Genomic DNA, 8,655 nt, shown 5'->3' on the forward strand with positions numbered 1-8,655 from the left:
CTCTATCGGTTTGTTTGATGGATATAGAATTTGAGTTTTAAAATTGAAATTGGTAGAATTAGAAAAAAGTAATTAAAAAAATTGAATCAATTTTTAAAATTGAATCAATTTTTTTAAAAAAATTTTAAAACTCAATGCCGGAAAAAAATCTTTCTCAATATAATCACCGACAAATGATATACTCTGTAGTAGATATCAATGAGGTAGCGGATCATAAGTTGATAAGTATTGTTCCATGTGTTAGGAAACGTGCTAGTTTTAAAATTTTTTCGAGGGATTTAAATTCATAAATCTTGATTCATCACATAGAGACAAGTTTTATGCAAAAATAAAATATGATGTATCATTCAACTAAAAGATTGAATACTTACATCAAGGTTTGAGTAAATCTCAAATCTCTCCTCTAAAGTGAATGTTCTCACTTATTGTAGATCCCTTTTGCTAGACATTTTTTTCATGGATCTCCATCTTCTTGGTAATGGTCTTGCCTTTAGGAATCACTCATAAGCCTCCATGAATGACCTTGGAAAATTAGGCTTGTGGGAGCCTCCATTAGATGAGAACATAAACCCTAATTTTCTAGAGAGAGAAAAGTTATTCCTATTTTCTTCTCATCAAAATCACCCCTAAAATATACATAGACCATGTATATTTATAGGCAACATAAAAGTAAAGAAAAGGAAACAAATAATCCTTCTCAATCTTTAATTCACATGTCTCAAATCTAATATGATTCCAATATCAAGTTGGGCTATGAGTGATAATCCATTGGGCCTATTATTTTATTGGCTACAATGAATTAATGATTGGCCCGGTCCATGGACCCAATTAAATTAATTCATAAATTAATTTCTACTCCACTAAAAGAAATTAATTGAACTCCAATTAAATAATAAATAACCTCTAAGTCAATGTTGCACTTTGACCCCTCTATGCATAATTAGTTATCGGATAAATAATGCCATCAATCCGACTACTTAATTAATATATTTATTTTGGTACCTTTGATTATTTCTGGCTCGATCATAATAAAACATATGTTCGACAAAAATAATAATTTAATAAATAAATATATAATAAATCATTTTGTCTAAAATCATACGAAGGCATTCGAATTTACTTTGTGATCAACCATAATCAATACAAAATAAATACAAGTAGCAATGATGCAAATATTGAAAATATAACCCTCTAACTATTAATTACATAACTACCCGAAGTGTCAGTTTAAGAATCCCGAAGAATCCGCCGAACAAATCAAAGTAATTATTAATTAATAAAAGAGTCTATACTTTTCTCATGCTTAAGAGTCAAATGCCATGACGGTGATAGGGAGTAATTGCATACGACGGCTCTCGCAATATATCTCAACCTAACGCGGATCCAGTTCAAGTCTTAATTAATTATGAGTCCATCCATAATTACCGACTATGAACAATTTATAATTACTATTTATATATCATGCATTGATTGCCATCACATACATATACATAAATATTTCTTGTAATTACATGGATACTATCAATTTCATAGTGAATCGAAATATAATACATTGAATTCACCAATTGTATAAAATATAAATATTTCAGAAACGTCAGGAACATATGTCAATTAATCCAAATAGGAATTTGCTATGCCAGGGCATATAAATCCCAACAGCTCCCACTTGCCCTCATAGCCAATTCAAATTGCACCTAACTCCAATGTTATCCAGATGATGATCAAAATTATTGATCAATGACACCTTTGATAATGGATCAACAAAGTTGTGTTCCAATGCAATGTTCTAGCTACAAGTACATTTTCTTGCCGGATAATATCATGTAGAACATGATACTTCCTATCAGTGTATTTTGTTCATCTATGGAACCTTGGGTCATTGGTTTGGACTACTTCTGCACTATTGTCGCAATATAGCTCGATAGGCAGGCTAGTATGCTCCACAACCTCTAAATCAGTGAGATCAAACCAATAGGCTTATATTGCCACCTTTAAGGCTGCAATATATTCCACCTGCAGGTTTGAGTCAATAGTTGAAATCTGCTTGACAATCTACCAACTGATTTCCCTTCCATTAAGTGAACATACACTAAGTCATGAACCTCATAGTATCTACTTCTGATTGAAAATCAGAACTAGCATACCTGACTAGGACCATATCATCACATCCATAAATGAGTATGATATCATTGATTCTCCTTAGGTACTTAATGATATTTTTCACAATAGACCAGTTGTCAAGTCCAGTATTGGACTGATCTCTACTGACTATCCCTACTATGTAGCGGATGTCCTGTTTGGTATAGACCATGGCATATATGAGACTCTCATATGCCGAAACATATTGTTCCAGTCTCATTTGCTCAATCTCCTCTGCTAGTCTTGAAAAACTACTTACTAGAGAGAGCGATCCATATCAATAAAGCAAGAACTCATTCTTTGAGTTATGCATACCAAACCTGGTCAAAACTTTATCAATGTAGGATTATTAAGATAAGCCTATTTTCCTTTTAACCTGATCTTGCAAAAGCTTGATCCTAGGAATATAGCTTACATCTTGAAAATCCTTCATTTAAAAGTAATTGAACAACTACCTTTTAATTGATGACAAAACTTCCACGTCATTATAAATGAGTAGGATGTCATCAATATATAGAATTAAGAAAAATGATGACATTCCCTTGTACACTCATGATTTATTCACTAAGAAATCTTCTGGTATCTTTTTGTAGATTAACTTGCCTTCCATAGGAATCACCCTACTAGAAAGTTCTACAAGATCCCAGAATTTATTAGAATACATAGATTCCAACTCTGATTTCATAGTAACTCACCAAAACGATCTGTATCCACATCGGTTCACGCTTCCGTGTAGCTTACTGGGTCCAACTCATGTTTAACAGGGATGTCCATAATGGTCTCACCTAAAAACATGATTCTGTCGAATTGGATGATAATCCTCCCACTACATCAATGTACCGATGCAAGAATCTGTGTAGTAGATGATGCTAACGCATCAATAGGGAATTCATATATTATTCTCAATCTCTATAATAGGTGTGTTCACATGTGGTACATCTGGTACTCATACCAAATTCTCTAACATTATGCTACTAGGTATGTGATTCATAATATGATTCTCCTATAGATAAACAGTGAGTGAAAACAATCAACTTTTATCTTTGAGATCATAAAATAATCCATCCTAGTGACATTTAGAGTAGCTATCAAATCTAGCATGCCTATGATCTGATTCCAACTTACTTGTCCATATCAAACGCACATGTGCAAGACTACCCCATATGTGCATATGATTCAAACTAATATTTAGTCAAAAACACAGCTCAACGGTATCCTTGAGACAGACTAAGATGGAATGCAGTTCATAATGCGTATCGATGTCATTAACGCTAAACTCTTAAATGAAAGAGATAATGTGGCATTACTGATCATAGATCTAACCATGTTAAGTGGAATTCTGTTATTCCTATTTGACACCTAAATTAATTTAGCGTCAATTGCGGAAAACTGGTACACAACACCCTTATTGACGATATAGTCTTTGCACTATCCCAAGAAATACTCAAATACTCGATCAGATCGAAGTGTCTTGATAAGTTTACCTAATCTGTGCTCCACATCAGTCTTGACCCTCTCGGAATATACCAAAAGTATAAGACTTGTGTCGCAACAGGTAAATTTATCCAAAACGTGAGTAATCTTGATTGGATGTTCATAAGACTACACGTGTACGTGTGTACCGACTCCAATTGTTCTTTATATCTATTTCATTTGGCTGATTAAGCCCTTAGAGTTATCTATCCTTCAAAACAAGATTCACAAGTTTGGTTTAGGCTCCTCTGCCTCACTAGGTAATAAACCTTTTTTAACCAATCTTTAAATCTCATTTTGATTGATTATAACCCAAAAATAGACACCAAAAATACAATGAGTCAGAAATAACAAATGTTCTCTTAACATTCAATCTAGAAGATGCAACATTAGTTTCTACATCCTGCAAATCTTAAGAGCTTGTGATTATAGTATATTAACCATCTTTCAATGCACCAGAAGCAATCGCATATCTATTCAATTTTATAAAACCAGTTTTACAAAATAACGATCTAGTTTTTATAAGCCAAAAGTGAAATAAGAATGAGATTGCGTTTCACTTCTGTGCATAAAAATAGTTCTCTAATACTAATATCCTCATACTCTCTAATTTCAGATGTAATACTCCCACTGACTTAACTACAATCTTGGCATCAGGTCAAAAGATAAATATATATCCATATCATCAAGGCTTCTGGATTCCTGAAATCCTTACAATAAATTGCAAACATGTTTAGTGGCTCCAGAATCTATCTATCAGGAATCAATAGATACAACCACATAACATGGCTCAATGATTAAATATATATTTTCCTATGCCACGTCATTGCTTAGACAGTTTGTCCTTTAGTGTCTTAGTTAACGGCAAAAGAAACAGTTTCATTCGCCCTCAACATACACTGCCTTATTCCCTTTAACCTTTTAGATACCTATGTTTTGTGCTAGCCTAGTCCTATTATCATCCTTCTTCTTTGCTTTGCCCGTCCACTTGGGCCTAGAAGAAGATGGTATAGACTAGGTTAGATTGATAGGAACGCCCATACTCTTGATTATCCCTTCATCTGTTACCAATTCTATAAGAATATCAGCGAGTGTGAACTCAAACTGATTCCTTATTTAGTTCACTATAACAGAATCGAACGAGTTTGGTAACAAGACAATAATCATGTCAACTTGAAACTTACCACCCAAGTCAGCCCTATTGATCTCCAGCTAATTTTAAATAATAAACAATCATTTTCTAAAATTTGATTTCAAACTGGAGTTCATGAGGCTATCTTGATGGTATTTAAATTTGACACAGTACTTAGGCATATGCTCTATCTAATCTCACCAAAATATCTCATTGACATTTAATATGATGCTTGAAGAAAATAAAATAATATAAATGTTAGCTTTGGAGTATATTCGAGCTAAACTCTAGAATATTGCACCAAGTCATATCATTTGCCTTATCTAATTTATTAAAAGCATTAATGTCAAATTTGGTATCTCAAAGTAAAAGAGATAGGTATAGGAGTAATAAACACATTTTGTACCCTTACGTTGTGAATAAAATATCTAAGTTCATTTTCCAGTCATTATAAATAAGGTCCAATATCATAGAATATGTAAGCAAGCAGATAAACTGGATTAGACATAATTAATCTGAATATAAATGCATTCATACAATATGCAAGGTGAACTATTAATAATGTCATGCATATTTAAAATTAAAATGAGCTTGTTAACCACATAATACAATAAATCTCAATCGAACAAGAGATCATTATCATTATTGGTGAACAATCCCTTTTAATTAATGTGGGTCCCTCAACTCTGTAGTATAATAAATCAACTAATCAATATGTCAATAACTTATCATGTTGGAGGAGTTCATTATTACTATTATTGAGATTCATTTGCTATTAAGCGAGCACTTCCATTAAAATAATAATATGTGGGTCCCTTAACCACTGCATGAAAAATCGAATAACCAATACGCCAATAACTTATTCGGTTGACGAAGTTCATTATTGCTATTGGCGGGCAAATCCCATCATTTCCATATCTCTTAAGACAATGCCTTATCTATCATATGAAATGATTCCCGATTTAATTTAGCCTTTCTAAAATTACCTAGTATAGACCACTTCGTTGGGAAGCTAACACTATTGATTTTAGATTGAGTGTATAACGTTATTAAAACTCTAACGAAAAATTAAACATTAAATATGTTGTCATTATAATCTAGATTCTTTAAATCATGCGTAGGGCCTTATTTTTAAAGATCTAATTACAATGAACATTTAATATTTGTATTTTCATGAGACAACCATTCTTGTAATATTAAGACTCTTCAAATCATGCGTGGGGCCTTATTTTTGAAGATCTAATTACAATGGTGTTAATAACAAAGGCCATGGGGCAATGTATAAAATTCCCCGCTCCCACTCAATTTTTAATCATTCATAATTAGGGTTTTCATTTTATTCATTTACATGATATAATGCATGCAAAACGTCTTGATTTTAATCCAATTAAATTTAGAAAATATTTGGACTTTAAACGATTCACTAATATTTAATTTGAAGCACACTTTAAAAATAATTTACAAAAAAATAATTTTGCGTTTCCCAATAAGTGCCCTCAAATTAATTAGTAATCAAATCCAATTAATTTTCATAACTTAATTAATATAAATCAAGCCATTTAAATAAATATCATGGATCCAATGCATGAATAATAATTAATTAACAATTATATATTCCATGCATTTCATACATCGCATAAATAAACAAATAACAGATAAAGCAAATAAAATGGCCAATGGAATCAGCTTTTAACATTTAACCACTCTAAGTATTGCGCGAGGATCATCCATCGGCTTGCAAACACCCACATAAGGCTGGTACGCACCGGGAGAAGCAAAACACCGCTTGGAATGCGCCTGGGGGGCCCCACACGCGCTTACACGCGCCTGGGGCATGCTGCAGGTGAAGGCACGCGCCCCCACGCGCTGGCACGCGCGTGGGGCGCGTGGGACGCGCCTCCACGCGCCTGCACGCGCGTGGAGGCCATACCACCTTGGCTGGCGCGTGCAATGCACGCGCCAGCATATGTCTCCTCCTGGCGCGTGTTCCTCACGCGCCAGGCTCACCCCACCTGCACCACATCTGATCCCAGCCTTCTCCGACGCCTCTTCTCGCCGCCGGCGATGCTCCGGCCACCGGAAAAACGCCGAAAAATTTCAGAAAAATCAGAAAAATTCCCAGAAAATTAAATTAAGCCTCAAAAAATTCCAGAAAAATTTCAAAAAATTCAGAAAAATTCCAGAAAATTACTGAAGCATAATTTAACCCTTTTGGACCTTCTTGAAGCTTCATAGCATCCTTTGACGAAGATTACATGGCTTTAAAAATATTTACAATTTGAAATACAATGGAAAAAAATTAAATTACATCATTGAACTTTCAAACGGCTAAATCAAAGCCTTAATTACATTCATCCAAAGATAAAATTACATTAATTTAACCTATAAACTTCATCCATGGCCCAACCATACATCATCATTCATTCACAATCATTCATACATCATTATGTATCAATATATATCAACATATTAAATCATACATCAATATACATCAATAAAAATATATATGAATATAATTTTGGATCCATGAATGATGATTTTCATAAAATCATGATCTCTAGTAATGAATCAAACCATGCTCTGATACCACTGTTAGGAAACGTGCTAATTTTAAAAACTTTTCGAGGGATTTAAATTCATAAATCTTGATTCATCACATAGAGACAAGTTTTATGCAAAAATAAAATATGATGTATCATTCAATTAAAAGATTGAATACTTACATCAAGGTTTGAGTAAACCTCAGATCTCTCCTCTAAAGTGAATGTTCTCACTTATTGTAGATCCCTTTTGCTAGACATTTTTTCCATGGATCTCCATCTTCTTGGTAATGGTCTTGCCTTTAGGAATCACTCATAAGCCTCCATGAATGATTTTGGAAAACTAGGCTTGTGGGAGCCTCCATTAGATGAGAACATAAACCCTAATTTTCTAGAGAGAGAAAAGTTATTCCTATTTTCTTCTCATCAAAATCACCCCTAAAATATACATAGACCATGTATATTTATAGGCAACATAAAGGTAAAGAAAAGGAAACAACTAATCCTTCTCAATCTCTAATTCACATGTCTCAAATCTAATATGATTCCAATATCAAGTTGGGCTATGAGTGAGAATCCATTGGGCTTATTATTTTATTGGCTACAATGAATTAATGATTGGCCCGGTCCATGGACCCAATTAAATTAATTCACAAATTAATTTCTACTCCACTAAAAGAAATTAATTGAACTCCAATTAAATAATAAATAACCTCTAAGTCAATGTTGCACTTTGACCCCTCTATGCATAATTAGTTATCGGATAAATAATGCCATCAATCCGACTACTTAATTAATATATTTATTTTGGTACCTTTGATTATTTCTGGCTCGATCATAATAAAACATATGTTCGACAAAAATAATAATTTAATAAATAAATATATAATAAATCATTTTGTCTAAAATCATACGAAGGCCTTCGAATTTACTTTGTGATCAACCATAATCAATACAAAATAAATACAAGTAGCAATGATGCAAATATTGAAAATATAACCCTCTAACTATTAATTACATAACTACCCGAAGTGTCGGTTTAAGAATCCCGAAGAATCTGCCGAACAAATCAAAGTAATTATTAATTAATAAAAGAGTCTATACTTTTCTCATGCTTAAGAGTCAAATGCCATGACGGTGATAGGGAGTAATTGCATACGACGGCTCTCGCAATATATCTCAACCTAACGCGGATCCAGTTCAAGTCTTAATTAATTATGAGTCCATCCATAATTACCGACTATGAACAATTTATAATTACTCTTTATATATCATGCATTGATTGCCATCACATACATATACATAAATATTTCTTGTAATTACATGGACACTATCAATTTCATAGTGAATCGAAATATAATACATTGAATT

Source organism: Cornus florida, unplaced genomic scaffold (genome assembly GCF_030987335.1).
Source record: "Cornus florida cultivar Cherokee Brave unplaced genomic scaffold, ASM3098733v1 CherokeeBrave_3.0.0_Hap2_Chr05, whole genome shotgun sequence".
NCBI lineage: Eukaryota > Viridiplantae > Streptophyta > Magnoliopsida > Cornales > Cornaceae > Cornus > Cornus florida.